This window comes from Teleopsis dalmanni, chromosome X, assembly GCF_002237135.1.
Source record: "Teleopsis dalmanni isolate 2A chromosome X, ASM223713v2, whole genome shotgun sequence".
Lineage (NCBI taxonomy): Eukaryota > Metazoa > Arthropoda > Insecta > Diptera > Diopsidae > Teleopsis > Teleopsis dalmanni.
In genome coordinates, this window is record NC_051848.1 from 24,384,624 (window position 1) to 24,399,670 (window position 15,047).

General features: G+C 26.9%; 1 protein-coding gene across 1 annotated transcript in view; it reads left to right on the forward strand.

The window, feature by feature from the left end:
* The first annotated feature begins 11,412 nt into the window (after positions 1–11,412).
* The window catches only part of LOC119662531 (serine-rich adhesin for platelets), an 86,335-nt gene continuing 82,700 nt past the window's right edge, over positions 11,413–15,047 (forward strand). The window contains exon 1 of the mRNA XM_038072165.1: positions 11,413–11,699. The gene's annotated coding sequence lies outside the window, so the exon portion shown is untranslated. The remainder of the gene's footprint in view (positions 11,700–15,047) is intronic.

Sequence of the window (15,047 nt, forward strand, 5' to 3'; positions counted from 1 at the left end):
ATCATTGATAGTGTGCTTTTAATTAAATTGATTATGTTAAGCCCGATGTAATTTGTAGTATGCTATGTAATTAAGGGCTTTTAATTTTCCAAATTTTTATCATTCTATTGATTAGTTCAATAAAATTAGTCAATTTGAATTTAATTTTTTAATTTTTAAAAAAGTAATTTCCTATTCACAGTTATTAGGAAATCGTAAGCTTATTATATCTTAGAGATACATTATGTTCCTATATACAACACGTTTATATTGTAGATATTAAGAATTCGAGGTAAAAAACAATACTACCTCATAATTTATTGCAATTAATAAGAAGTTGTATTCAAATTTAATTATTAATTTATTCTTTAATATAATATAATCTTATGTTACAATCCTAGGTAATAATGTATTTTCGAGTAAACTTATGTCTTCTTCAAAGTATTTAATAATTAGTTATTTTGACTATAGTTGGCATAAATTGTGTCAAAGAATGACTATCATTTTTCTGTTTGTTCATTTTTTTCAAAATTATTTTATTCTTTTGTGTATTTAATTTCTTAAATCAATATAATATGAAAAACATAAGTTAGGATAGGTGTTTTCAAAGATCATTGATATTTGGCAGTATCTAAAATAAATGCACATTTAGTGTGATTTTTGAAAACTAATTTCAAGTTTATTTATTTATTATAATCACAAAGTATAAGATTTTAAAACTAAAAAAAATAAATGAGCACTCCTTGTTGGACCTCTCAACACGGATATAATCAGAAATATGTTTTTTAAGGGCTGTTTGATAAAATATGTGAGAACGTATTGTTGAGAATAGAACTAAACGTATATTAAATTGGTAATGCCTCGTTTTCACTATGTCATTTTCAATGTCAAATATTGTCAGTATAATGAAAACGGGTAGTCATATAATGTCATATTCACATTCTTGTCATATAATGAAAACGCATTTGACACACGAGTCAATTATAATTGTCATTTAAAATGACATAGTGAAAACCAGGCATAAGTTTATGATATTTGAATGATGAGCTATTGCAAAAAGAATAGTTAGAGTTGTCAGTCAGTCGCCACTCAAAGCAGCATTTTAATACATTATTTCTTTAACACTAAATTATACTTAAATTGTATTTGTTTTATGTATAATTCTTTCACTTATGCCTTCTCTAAGCAATTCTTAATGCACAATATAATCACAAGCTGATATCTCTACAAGCATATTTTTTACGGATCCTATAGAATCAATATAGATTGATGGTGTATTATATTTATTATTTAAATATAATATTGGTATCATATAAAAGTCAAATAAAAATATTATTGAACTCTAATGACAACATCGGGTGTAAGTTTATCAGATGGTGATATATGGTAAAATTTATCTAATTGGATTTAATTCCCAGCAACAAGCGGCCAAAGTCAAGCCGTACATTTTTTATTAAATTGTTTTAAATGTAATTGTAAAATGTATTTGAATTAACAATGAAAGAACTTACTAATGCCATAGGTAAATCTGGATTCAATCTACATTTGCTCTCGATTTGTTAAATTTTGTTACTGAATTGAACATTTTTAGAGTATTTGAATATTTTTGTAGTAGCTTTAGTGAACATTGATATGTTTCATAAATATAAATGTCGAATTAAATAAAATTTTATCCGTCAAGTCATATAATACAGCTGTTGACTTAAGGCTACTCTAGAAAAAAATTTAGAGTGTTATAAAATAATCTCGAGTGTTGTAAAATAATCTCGAGTGTTATACATTTTGCTCGAGATTTAAAAAACGAACATAAAAATTGTACTTAAACTGACTCTCGGTAGAAAAAGTTTTCCCAGATGTACGAATCGTATGTTAATTTCTAACATATTGGTATAACATGGATGGCAAAATTAACTAAAGCAGTTATGTGAAATAGGTATTTCACTTTACCCGCCAAAGGCAAGAAATCATTCTGGGACCGTGAGTTTTTCTACTGATTACAACTGAGCATATTTATATATATCTATATATCTATATATATTATCTATATATATATATTAAACATATGTGTTTTTATTTTGTATAAAAATTTAATATTAAAATAAATTTATATACTATTTAATAATAAAGTACATATTATTACATAAACTAAATATATATTCTATTTAATTATAATATATTTTTATATTTTATTTAATAATGGAATAAAATATATTTAATTATAAAATACATTTTATTTTATTTAATAATATAATACATATTATTACATAAAATAAATATATATCTTATTATATTAAATATATTGTTATATATTGTTATTAAATTTTATTTTATTATATTATATTAAAATGTATTTTTTTAAATATTTAAAAAAAATGGTCAATGTAAAGATAACGTAGAAGTAATGATCAAAATCCTAATAGATGGTATGTATTTTCTTATTTATAAAAAAAATTTTTTTTTTGCTGGAGACGTTCTTCAAATTTATTATTGATTTCATTAAATATATGTAGATATTTGAAAATAATTATAAAATCTAGTTTATAACATCGGTTTGTATTGCCTTCTAAAACGATTGAGCTGTGAAATCATTCCTTTTCATTTGATTTCGTTTAATCTATTTAAATATTAACCACACTCTTAGATCCTACTGTGAAAAACCTTTGTGTAAATGGGTCATAAATCGTGCAAGTCAGAAAGAACGTCGTGTGCGCGGCAAAAATCGACTTTCAAACTAAATATTATTATAAGTTTAAAATAATTAAATAAAAAAAAAAGTTAAAGAGGGTATTATATTTTACAGCCATATTTTGAAGTTTCTCATTTATAAATATATAAATATAATTTATAATTGTTGCCCAAGGCCGTAGGTGTCCTTATGGTCATCTAAGTTCTCTACTTTCAAAATTAATTTTTATTATTTAAGTAAAATAACTAATAGATGAAAATAATATAGTAAATAAAATAATAATCTATAATAAATTATATGTTTTAATAAAGAATTTAAATATTTCTAATAAAATCCTTTTGTATTTGTTTCAATTTATTCATAGGGACTAATCTACTGACACCAACCAGCCATACTAACAGACGGGATTTTCGTTCGTTCAAGATTTTTTTCCGAAATAAATTATTAAAGAATTGTTATTATATTTGTATAATGTACGGGTATATATTGCACAATAAAAATTATTCATATATAAAAAGAATAATTATTGGGTCAATTCTTCTTCAAAATAATAGTAACACTTATAGTCGTGTATTATAGCGGTGTATTATATTTGTCAATTACAAAGAAAAAAGTTTAATAACATAACTATTCTATAAAAAAATTATATATAACATGAATTCTGCATAAATTTAATAAACCTTAACCTAAAACCATCTACAATTAACGATATCTATATCGGTTTTTGGACCATATTTTCGGACAGTAAGGCTTTTATTTCTGAATCAAAGACATATACATATACATCGTATATACTATATATAAAAGTTTTATTTTATTGATAGAACTCACCCTCAAAAAAATTGCGCCAACCTCAAATGTGAAGGCCATGCATTTTATTCGAATTTTATTATGTTTGGCAATACTGTCGAATACATCAGTCGATTCTATGGAAACAAAGGTGTGCATGTATATACATATGCAATATTATGTATACTCTAATATGTGTGTAAATTGTATACAGACGCTTAGTATATATACAACGATTTGTTTGTTAATACTTTTGCAGAAAATCAGCTGATTGTGTCCTCACTGTCTGTCCTTTCAACAGGCTGGTCAAAACAAATGACCTATATTACATATAAACACATGTTTATACATACATATATTAGTGTCTGGTTATGTACAGGATAAGAGCAGAGATATATAGAAACATAAAAATATTTATTTTCATTCCAATTAATTTGTTACGTCTGCCTTAAATGTAAGATCCGGGAATTATTAACTATTTTATCTTAAATATTTTCTTTTATTTTCTTTCATATTTTCTTTTTTTATACTATATGAAGAAAAATCTAGAAAGATCCAAGAGTTATGAACTACTTTATCTTCGATTTATACGGTACTGAAGATATGGTACATATATGAGAAGATAACACATTAACACAGGTAGCTTTTTAATAGAATAAAATAAGATAGCTTCCTATCATCCTACCAACTGTCAACAATAGAAAGTTGTCTATACAGTATTTTAGATTTGATGTCATGTTATAATTTATATCGATTACTGAATAAATAAATCTTATATTGTTACATTTGTCTATAATATTTAACTTGATGTTTGCTAAACCCGGATTTACAACCAAAATTCGACCTGTTTTTTGACAGGTCAAAACCTTTAAAAGGCTTGATCCTACTAAAACCATCTCTTATGAATGCCTTGAAAATAAAGTTTAGTGAATACTGATAGCCTCATTGATAGCCTAAAGTAGATTTAACAGATCAAACTTATATTAGTAAGCTTTTCTAAATTAAGAAGTGACAGAGAATATATTGAGAAATACTAACAGATATAACAGATATATTCTCTAATGAAGGTTACTACTACATGCTCTGCAACCTGAGTAGTTAGTGCACCATCTCATCAAGCAAGTACTGGGACCACATAACATATGTTCAATTATGCATAAAGCAATTCAACAGGAAATTATGTAAATAGCGGTGTTGGTTACTACTTCAAATGAGGTACATACGGCATAAGGTACTCATCGATTCTGGGAGAGTATTGCTAGTCAGCGCAACGTCTTAAGTGCAATCAGTTACGAATAATCCTTTTTTCAAAGATACAAAGGCTAAGTGCTCTTACCTAGACCTTAACCTGGGATTCAAATCTCTAATTCCTAATAGGGAAGACTGGACCCTTGACAAAGTAGTCTCTCTCAATACGGTAGACATTTACACAGACGGTTACAAAATAGATGAACGAATTGGCTGTGTCATTTTCTCTGAGAGACTGAATGTTGGTTTTTCGCTTCGATTAAACAACACTAATAGCAATCCTTTACGCTGTAAAATGTGTCCTCAGCCAACAAAACCGCGATTAAACTATTTCAATCTTCTCGGATAACTAAGCTGGTAGGCACTTCAGTCATATCAATCATAACTCAAAACTGCCATGCTTCCTTCAATGATCTAGTTAGGTGCGTTAAGGTTTAACTCATTTTGGTGCTTTTCTCCCTGACATTCACTTCTCAGATGTTGACATTCCACTAACAACAACTAAACTGGCAATAAAAAAAATATCTAAGCATAGCCAAGCAACACTGGACTGACGAATCCAGCTGTCAGATCTCTAGGTTTACTTGGTGTAATTTGGACAAAAAACGTACCAGTCAGCTACTTGAACTACTTAAAGGCATGCTATAAAACTAGATCTTCCTTATAATTACCTTTGTCGTGGTTGTGGCTCTGAGGACGAGCAGGAAACTGTGTTTTCTGTTGGCCTCTTTTCTTACCGATTTGACTGAGCTGTCATCCTGCAAGCTGGACTAAGCCACCTTTATAGCATTGTCAGGTTGCCTTACCTTTACCCAATGGGGGAGTTAAAATTTTTGCTTTAGAAGCTTCTGACGAGAAAGTATGAAAATTTGATTATCAAGAAATTGTTGCATTGGGAAAGTATTCTAATATGATTATTGAGATTCTCGGAGATCCTGTAGGAAAACCGGAATTTCATGAAAAGCACACAATAATCTGAGGAGCAAAATTTTTTTATACTTTAGAATGGGACGGGAATAGTAGAGTTATATAAACCGAAAAAGACGGAATTTAATATAGAACCCTGGGGAACGCCTGCAGTACAAAAGAATTTTTAAGAATATGTTAAAAGATCTCTTAGTCATGAACTGTATGATGACACTCACAGTAATTTAGGAATGTTATATTTTGATATCATAAATCAGTTCCTCTACTAAATCAGTCTAAATTATCTAAAGCTTTCTCAATATCTGAGGTAACCATGGCTTTGAATTGCATATTGTATTAGATTGAAAATGCTGTAGAGCATTAACATTACAGATTAGCATATAACTTACTAAACCAGTTCAACAGAGAAGTGGGTGTCAAGTCGGATAGTTTCAGCTTTGTCAGATTCTAAAATATAATACAACATCTAAAAATTTTTTGATAGTATGTTTATTCAAAAACACCTGTATTAATGCAATATCACACTAATGTACAAGAATAGGGCAGATTAAGTATGTTAGTTCACCTTGCATAAAGAGAAGTAAAAGATTGAAATAGATTATCTCGTTATAGCAAAGTTCAAATATAAATTTATCTGTGCCATACACCTGTTTAATTTTATTGAGTCATTCGACATAGCATTATTAATCTGATCAGATGTAATACTTTTAATTTTAGTACGGAAAAGTTGGACTTGATAAGAACCTACTGTCAACATCGGTAAGAAGTGCTTGGTCAAGGAATATGATTAAGAGGTGCTTAGTAATTATTGCAGTCTAATTTAGAGCATATATTCTGGTAATAGTCAGTATTTCATCAATTTTAGTGGCAGTGAAATAGACTTGTTATAGTAAAAATAGTAGTTGAGAAAATAAAGAGATTTTGTTAAAAAAAAGTAATCACCAGAGAATGGCAAATAGATATTTTGATGGTTAAAAATATTATCACTGAGAATCAGATGACAATTACCACCTAGAGAATCAGCAATGCGGTTATCTGTAAAGAAATTAATAATTTAATTGACTTTAATAGGGAACAATGATAGTGGCAAGTAGAATTGTAATTAAATATTCAACAGGTCTTAAGAAGTGTAGTAGTTATAATGGTAAATTAAGTTAATTTAAACTTAATTAACTTAACTAGTCATCACGCCACTAGGGCCCAACATGTATCACCATATAGAAAAACAGTCCGTAATTAAGTATTTGTTGTCAGTACTTAATTTCGTTTTATGGACGTAGAGTATACCAGGATTATTGCATTCGACAAAATTTAGAAAAAAGGTTGCTTTGACCGATGGGAATAAAGAATTTATATTTAAAAGGATATTTTTCGAATTACTTGTCAAGAACAAAATGTTTTAGGATAATCGAAATATTCACAACGAATAGAATATCAGAAATCAACAAATCAGATAACAAGGAACAAGTTACGATGGAATTAAAGAAGATTTTAGGCATATGGATAGACTGGTGGGCAGTTTTGTGTATAACGTGTGGTATAGTTGGTGCGAGTTGCTTCGATGAGGATAGGAATGAGGATAATTTAGATCGATTAAGAACAGAAATTAAATCTTTTTTTTGCAACACCTGTAATTAATAGAGACATCTTTTAGTCACGACTGCAGCAGATAAAGATTATTTTGGTTCATTTATCTTTAGATTTGGAATCAAAACTCAAGAGAATTCTTGACTATATTATACAGAGATGTCCTTAAATGTGTAAAGAGGACAGAAATAGTCTTGTCCTTAGCAAGAAGCTAAGCTTCAAAATTTGATCTGCATTAGTAAGTTATCCATTGATAATTTCACTGATAATTTTAAAATAACTTGGAGATAGTTTTGCATCTCACCGCGCGGCTAGCTATAGCTAAAAGAATTTTGCTATACAACGACTTAATATGACACACGAATTGAAACACCTATAAGTGCAATGCAGTGATTCTGCACAGGTTATATGTTAACATAATAACTGACGATGTAGACATCGACGGGCATAGCAAGCATGATGTCACTGCTACCTATACATCTATAGAAAAGGTACTTGTGAAATTGGATTCGACAATAAATGAGGTTTATATGAAGTAGATGTCAGCTACTAATAGAAATGTGCGTTACTCGGATTGTTTGATTGCTTGCAATAATAGTTTCAAAGATGTCAAGTAACTTACAAAATCAGGTATGATTTTGACACCCCTCTGCGATTGTGTCTTTATCTCAATATCGTTGTCTATTAATATCGTTGTCCTTTAAATGTTTTCTAGATTGCAAAAAATGAGAAAAAGTCACAGGGTTGGAATAGTTGGATACGCTAAAATCTAATATATAAAATACCCGCTTTTCCTGAACCGGACGATATACATATCTCTTTAGCATTATATATTTTAGATATACCATTTTATTGTCAATGGATGTGTTAAGAGCATCTTACCCACGAGCTACTCGTAGTAAAACTCAAGTAAAACACAAGTAAAGTACAAACTGAGAGCGTAACACAAATAAAATGAAAAATTACGCTCTATACACAGAATTTCATGAAACAGCTTTATGTAAAGTCTGTTGAGAACACCAGTGCCGCGCAAATAAGCAATACAAAAATTTAAATTCAAACTAAAACAGCTGATTTACACATCAACACACATTTTACTTGAAATAAAATATACGAGTAAAGTTCGTGTAGCATTTTCATTTTTGGACAGGGATGTTACGCTCTCTCAGATGCTCTCATATACTCGAAAATTTGCTGGAGGAATGCACTTGTCTATATACAGTAATACTCAAAGTTCCTACGACTAACTTTGGAACAGACCTAATATATATAACAATATTATATTTGATTTGTTAATTTGGTGGTTTTATATTAAATAAGAAGTAAAATGTGTAGCATAATGCAATTTAACGAAAAAACAGTTATTAAGCTATTTGTATTATTTAATCAGAGAATGGGTTTAAGTGTTTACGGAGTGTAAACACTTAAAAAACTTATAAAAGAGTTTTGCCTAACATCGAATGACGCAGCACAGCCAATCGTAATTTTAATTGTGATTTTGCCCAGTTCGACTCTTTTCTTTACGAAATCCCGTTAAAATCATGATTCGATTGCATACAAAAATCCAATAGCTAATATTCGATTTCATTGTAATTACAAAATTTTTAATATTAAGTTAAATAGAAATATTAATTATAATTCTTATAAACTTATGTAAAATCAAATAATTTATTGCTGTGGTGTATTGATACTCTCACTTACGAGCGTAAGTACAAAAACAAAATTGATAAATAAAATTAAAATGAAATCAAAATTTTCTATGTGAACAGGTTCTTAACGAATTAGCCAGAACAGGTTAAGAACAGGTTCTTAACAAAATTGTAATTTATATGTTTTGTGTATTAAAACTAAATCCATTAAATTTTGTTTAAAAGTATTAAATTTCATTAAAAAAACATTGCTTTGAACCATTGTGCTAACAGCACATTCACACTGTCTTATTTACGCCTTTTTGCTCATTATAAACACTAATGAGAATGATTTACCATACAAAAAGCTTTCATATAACTGAGCTTATTATCAATAAATCAGTTCACTTAAGGCGAAAAATGTCAAATGGGTTGCATTACAAAATAAATTTAACAAAAAATGAAATTACCAAAATTTTAAATATATGTTATATGTTTTATGTGAAAAATGTAAACAGCTGTGCTGAAAACAAAGGCACTGAGTATTTAATAAAATCTTAGTTTTTATTAATTGAATATGTAATTGATATTTCAAATGTATATGGGTGATTTAATATATTAATTATATATTTAATATGTTTTTGTGATATATTATTAAGTGAAGTTTATAAAAGTTTTTAAAAGTTAGCTGCATAAATGAGCTCATTATAATGTGAAGGTTCATTCATTTCTCATAAATGAGAAGGTGCTTAAATGAGACAGTGTGAATGTACTATAAGATGTCAAAATTGGTTTAAAAGTGTGAAATATCAGCTGTCAATTGTTATTTGATTTATATTCTAAATTATTATATCGAAAAAAATAATTATATTTGAATTAGCAATTTAAGATCTTTTTTAATATATAAAGAAAGTATGTTTCCATGAACTATAAAAGAAAATATTGAATTGAAAAAGGAAGAACACCTCTTTCAACAGTTAATCCATTAAACAGTTGATGTATAAGCATTTTAAATTTATATGAGTAAACACACTTAAAATTGATTAAAAAACCTACATATATAAGTGGATTTTAACACTCTTTTAAAGATAAATAATATTTTTTCATTATATAAACTTACATTTAAATTCTTTTATTATATGTTATTAAGAATTCGTTTCTGCGTTAAATTTCTTCACAATTTTTATTCAACATGCTAAACTCGTGCTAAATAGCTAAAATGATATAGTGTTAAATTGTAGGCATATATTTTGTAGTTTGGTTTTACAATATGACATTTTAATGAATTATATAAGTAAGGTGTGAAGTCAGCTGTTGCCGTTGTATTTCTATATATAATTTTATTTTGATTTCAACAAAATCTGCTTATATACGTTTACGTATGTTTTTATTTGGAATATCATTATTTTGACAGTTTGTAAATTTAGCAGGAATTTAGCAAGCTAAATAATAATCATGAAAAGGTCTACAATTTATAAGTATAATAATTCCAGATGAAACTTCTGCTGTTTATGTTTCTATATTGGTTTGCGTTGTATAAAGTTTACGTCAACTAATCCAACCTTTATAATCTGACGTTAAACAAAACCGCTATTTATCACTCCGGTTCAATGCTCTATAGTCAGTTAACATAAATTATAGCAGTTATTGCAGTTCTCTGTCGGAATAGCTGACTGAGAAAAATCATTTTGTTTTGTTTTAATGGATTCAACAGGATTTTATTTTAATATTAGAATCTTAATTTTGATTTAATGCTTTAAAATATTTTAATTTCTATAAATTTTAATCAATTAATTTATTTACTTTATATATTATTTAATATTGTGCAAAATGTTGAACTTAATAAATGCAAAATGAAACTAAATATTTATTTATTATTTATTATCACATATTTGTGATATGTGTGTTATATGGCGTGACGGTGCTGTACATATACGTTGTATATACTATATAAAGTCATATATGTTTTTGTTATATGCATATATGTTTTAAACATATTTAATATAAAAATTTAATTATTGGTGGTAATACTACTTATTAATTTATAAAACACATATTTTTGTTGTTCATTTATGTTATGATATACATAACATAAATGTCTATCTTGTATAGACATCTTTAAAATAAACCCGCAAATGTATGCATATATTATTCAGTTAATATTTCGTTAGGTTACTCTGATTTTATTCTTGGGATACATATAAAAATAAAAATATTTTTATTTTATCACTTAGCCAACGTTTCATTGTTGGCAGATGTTGCCAACACTTTCAAGGGGTATCGAAAATTTTTATTTAATTTTATATAGTAAAATGATATAATGAAAAACTTTTCACAAAATTGTTACAAAAACAAAACAGAACTAAAAATATTATATGTATATATTAATCATATTACTATTGATTTTGATTTAATAACAATTATTTTTTGTATATTAATATTAATATTATTTTCTTTGATTTTGTTTACCATATTTCCTAACATTATTTATATTATATAAAAATAATTGTTAAAACATGTCAGATATTTTAATAAAGTTTTGTATAATATATGAATGTCATAAATGTCTCATGATGTGGCATCACTGTTGGTAAATGCAAAAATTGTGCAGCAAAGAAGGTAGTAAAAAGAAATTACAGAAATGGTATAGCGAACTCTCTTCACCCAATGAATTTGTGCCATAATGTAGATGATGCGTACACGTTCTCACAGTATATTATCAGCGGCAACGACACAACAGACGTTCCCGTTTTCGTTGTCAGTCGGAAAAAGAAAAATTCTGAAAACAAAATGGAGGTCTTTGATGTGGTGCGTTCATGTTTATTAATGTGCTAAGTAAAATTGCGAAAAAAACGGTAAATAAAGTGCATTTAATTAATAATAATATAAAAAATGTGTAAATAAAAATACCGGCTTCAGTTTACATATAAAATTAATAGTGTTCAGTGTTTATTTTAATTAAAATTATGGTCAACAACTTTTTGGTTAAGAAGACAAATGCAGTGAATTAAGTACTTGGGTGAAATATGTATGTAAAATAAGAAAAAACGGCTGAAGAAAAATTTCTGTACTTCGCGAAGGAAAACGAAGATCTTTTAGTTTCTTATTTGTCGCTCTTTTTTTTTTGTTTTTGACAATTGACCAAATGTGGCTGTTTTTATTATTTTAATACAAAATATACTAATTGTTGTAAAAAAAAAATTTAATTAACTAAAATGTTATAATGTGTGCCGGTATATATATATAACGAAATGTAAAAATGTTAAAACATAAATGAAATGTATTTTGTGTGAAGGAAATATTTCGGTTAATTTTGATTGCTCCAGCCGTGCGGCTTAAATTTAGATACAAAAAATACGATGTAGCAATTTTAAAGAAAATTAAAATGAAAATTTTATTATTAAATTTGCAAATTTTTTATAAAAAATGGAAATACGTTTTTAATAAAAAATATAGTAAAACTTTATATAAATCTGTATATAATTTATATATATATAGATATGTATATATACATATATGTACATTACTTCGACAAATACAGAATTCATAATTTATTAGTTTTTGCTTTTATGCTCTTTTATTTTGTGCATTGTCGTTGTTCGGTTTTCGCTCATCTCATTTGTATTTCTCTTTTTGCCGTGACCGCGACGTCCGTCCGTCTATTAAAGTGTAACCATGTGTGTTTGAATGCTTGTACACTCTGCAATTAATTTTTTTTTTCTTTTGAATAGTGTTGTTTTTGTTTGTTTTTTTTTTCTTTACTTCCACGATTTCATTATGATTTTTCATCTTATTTTGTGCAATTATCCATTATCCATTCGTACTGTGCTTATTGCAAAACGTACTTCGTGAAAGACGGCTGCTCTCTAATATTAAATGACAATACTTTGCGTTGTGTAAATTTTTACTAAAATATTTAGCAGATGTAACGTCGTCTTCAGTTAGAATGAAAAAAATTTTTTTTTTCAATATCATTAATAAGTGCGTGTAGATGTAAATGAAATATATAAAAAAAGTGCAAAAAAATTCAGTCATGCACCTGTGCTTTCTCCTAGCAATCGGTGATATGCGACATACCTGTGTGGATTAGCATTTTTCTGTATCTCTATTGATTAGCGAAATTGCATATTTTTAGGTGGTGCAGCAAAGTTTTAACAAATTATATTTTACAAAAAGAACAAAAGTGAAAAAATTGGATAATTTATCAATGTATAAGACATAAGTTTAATAAAAAAATGAATATTTCCAAAAAAAATAAAAGAAAATATGAAAAATATTAAAATGAAAAAGTACATATGACGAAAATTTTTTCTAATATATATCTTTTTTTTGTGAGTTATTATTATTTATTTTTATCTATTAATTACATTATTTCCGTTCACTAAAAACGAGTGAAACCTGTATTATACAAATTCATATGGTTTTTTTTTAATTTCTGCAAGTCTGTCGTAAAAAATTACTTGCCGGCTGCACGACAGCTATCAGTTTTAGAAACAGACACAGTTTTTTCCTTCCGAATTACTCTAGAAACTGCTCAGCTCTTTGTCAAGTGAAATTGAAAATTGTTAAAACGTAAACACATGTTGAGAAACTGTGAACACCCCGCAACCGGAGAGCCGTTAACTATTCAACCGTTTTTAGTAGTTTGTGTTGTATAAATCGTCACATTTGTTGGATCGTGATGTGCAAATACGCAAATCATTTAAATAATTAAAAAAAAATATAAACAGTAGTAAATTTTAATTAAATCGTTGTACACTTAAAATTAACTTCTATAACTTTCATAAGTATATATAGTCTTATTTATATCAAGTGAAACATATTTGATTATATCTAAATAATGATACAATTATCTGAGACTAATTGTTTTATCTGTCGGATAGAACAGCAAATAATCTTCCATTTAATAAAGTCTGCTAAATGAAAAAAGTTGCATTATAATTAAGACTATATAAAAAAAATATTTCTTAGAATTCTGCATAAAAATGTAATAATACAATATTGATCAAGGCTTCAGTGTATAACTTTTGGAGTTTATGATTCATAATATTTTTTTCAATTTCATACAAAAATTGTATTTATTCATTTGCTAATAACAATTGCTGACCCTTTCTCAATGAAAATTAAATATTATCTATATTAATATGAAATTAGGAGCGTAGTTTTTACCAATTACATATTTAGTCATTGGTTCCAAGCACTGGTCCTTGTACGTCCCAAAGTCTCTCGTCAAATTCGACGACCAAGTGTTGTTTAATACTCATAAAATGGAAAGATCTTCACAAACAGATCCTTTGCGGGCTACAACAACAACATGTCTAATTCTTTGTTCTAATATTTAAGTATAATAATATGTTTGTTATATAGCATATTTTAATAACATTAAGTGTTTTTGCAGGTTAATGGTCAAATTTTTTACTGTTGTTAAATATAAATACTAAAAAAAAAGAAACTACGATATATTTTACAAAAATTTTTATTTCATCCATATTTCGACTTTACGCTAAAGTCATCATCAGAAAATATAGCATATTTAATATATATTATACTATATTTTATATTTACTATATTATTTTGTATTTTATATATATAATTCTATATTTTATATATAATAAAATATACTATTCTTTTTCATTTATTTGCAATTTAAACATTGTTTCAACTATTTCATCCATATTTTTACTTTATCTGTTTCATTGTAATTATTTAAAAAAATAGTTTAATAAATTATATTAATTTTATTAACTATTAGAATTATATATAATTAAATTTCTTTGCGATAACCTAAAGATTAGTGTACACAAATCTAATAAAAAATACATAATTTAAATAGTGAATATTCAAAACAAAATGTATTTGTCAATTGCTTATATATATTGATACGAATGTTAAATTATTTGTGTTCACACAAATTAAGAATAATTCTTATAAGAAAATTAATGATACATTTATACATTTATTTTTATCTCTTAGCTTAACAATATTGTAACTTTATTAAACTGTGTATCTACATCTCCTTGTCAAGACTAAGTTGTTAGCAAAGCGTTTGATTCTATTTTTCTATTTTCTTAAGTACTTTCTACAACAATTAGTAAATGTAAGTTTAGTGTTTTATTTAAGACTGATTAACAATGCAAATCCCAAAGACGAAGTTGTAGATAATAACTGACTTTCTATTGAGAAGTACATACTTATTTGAACTT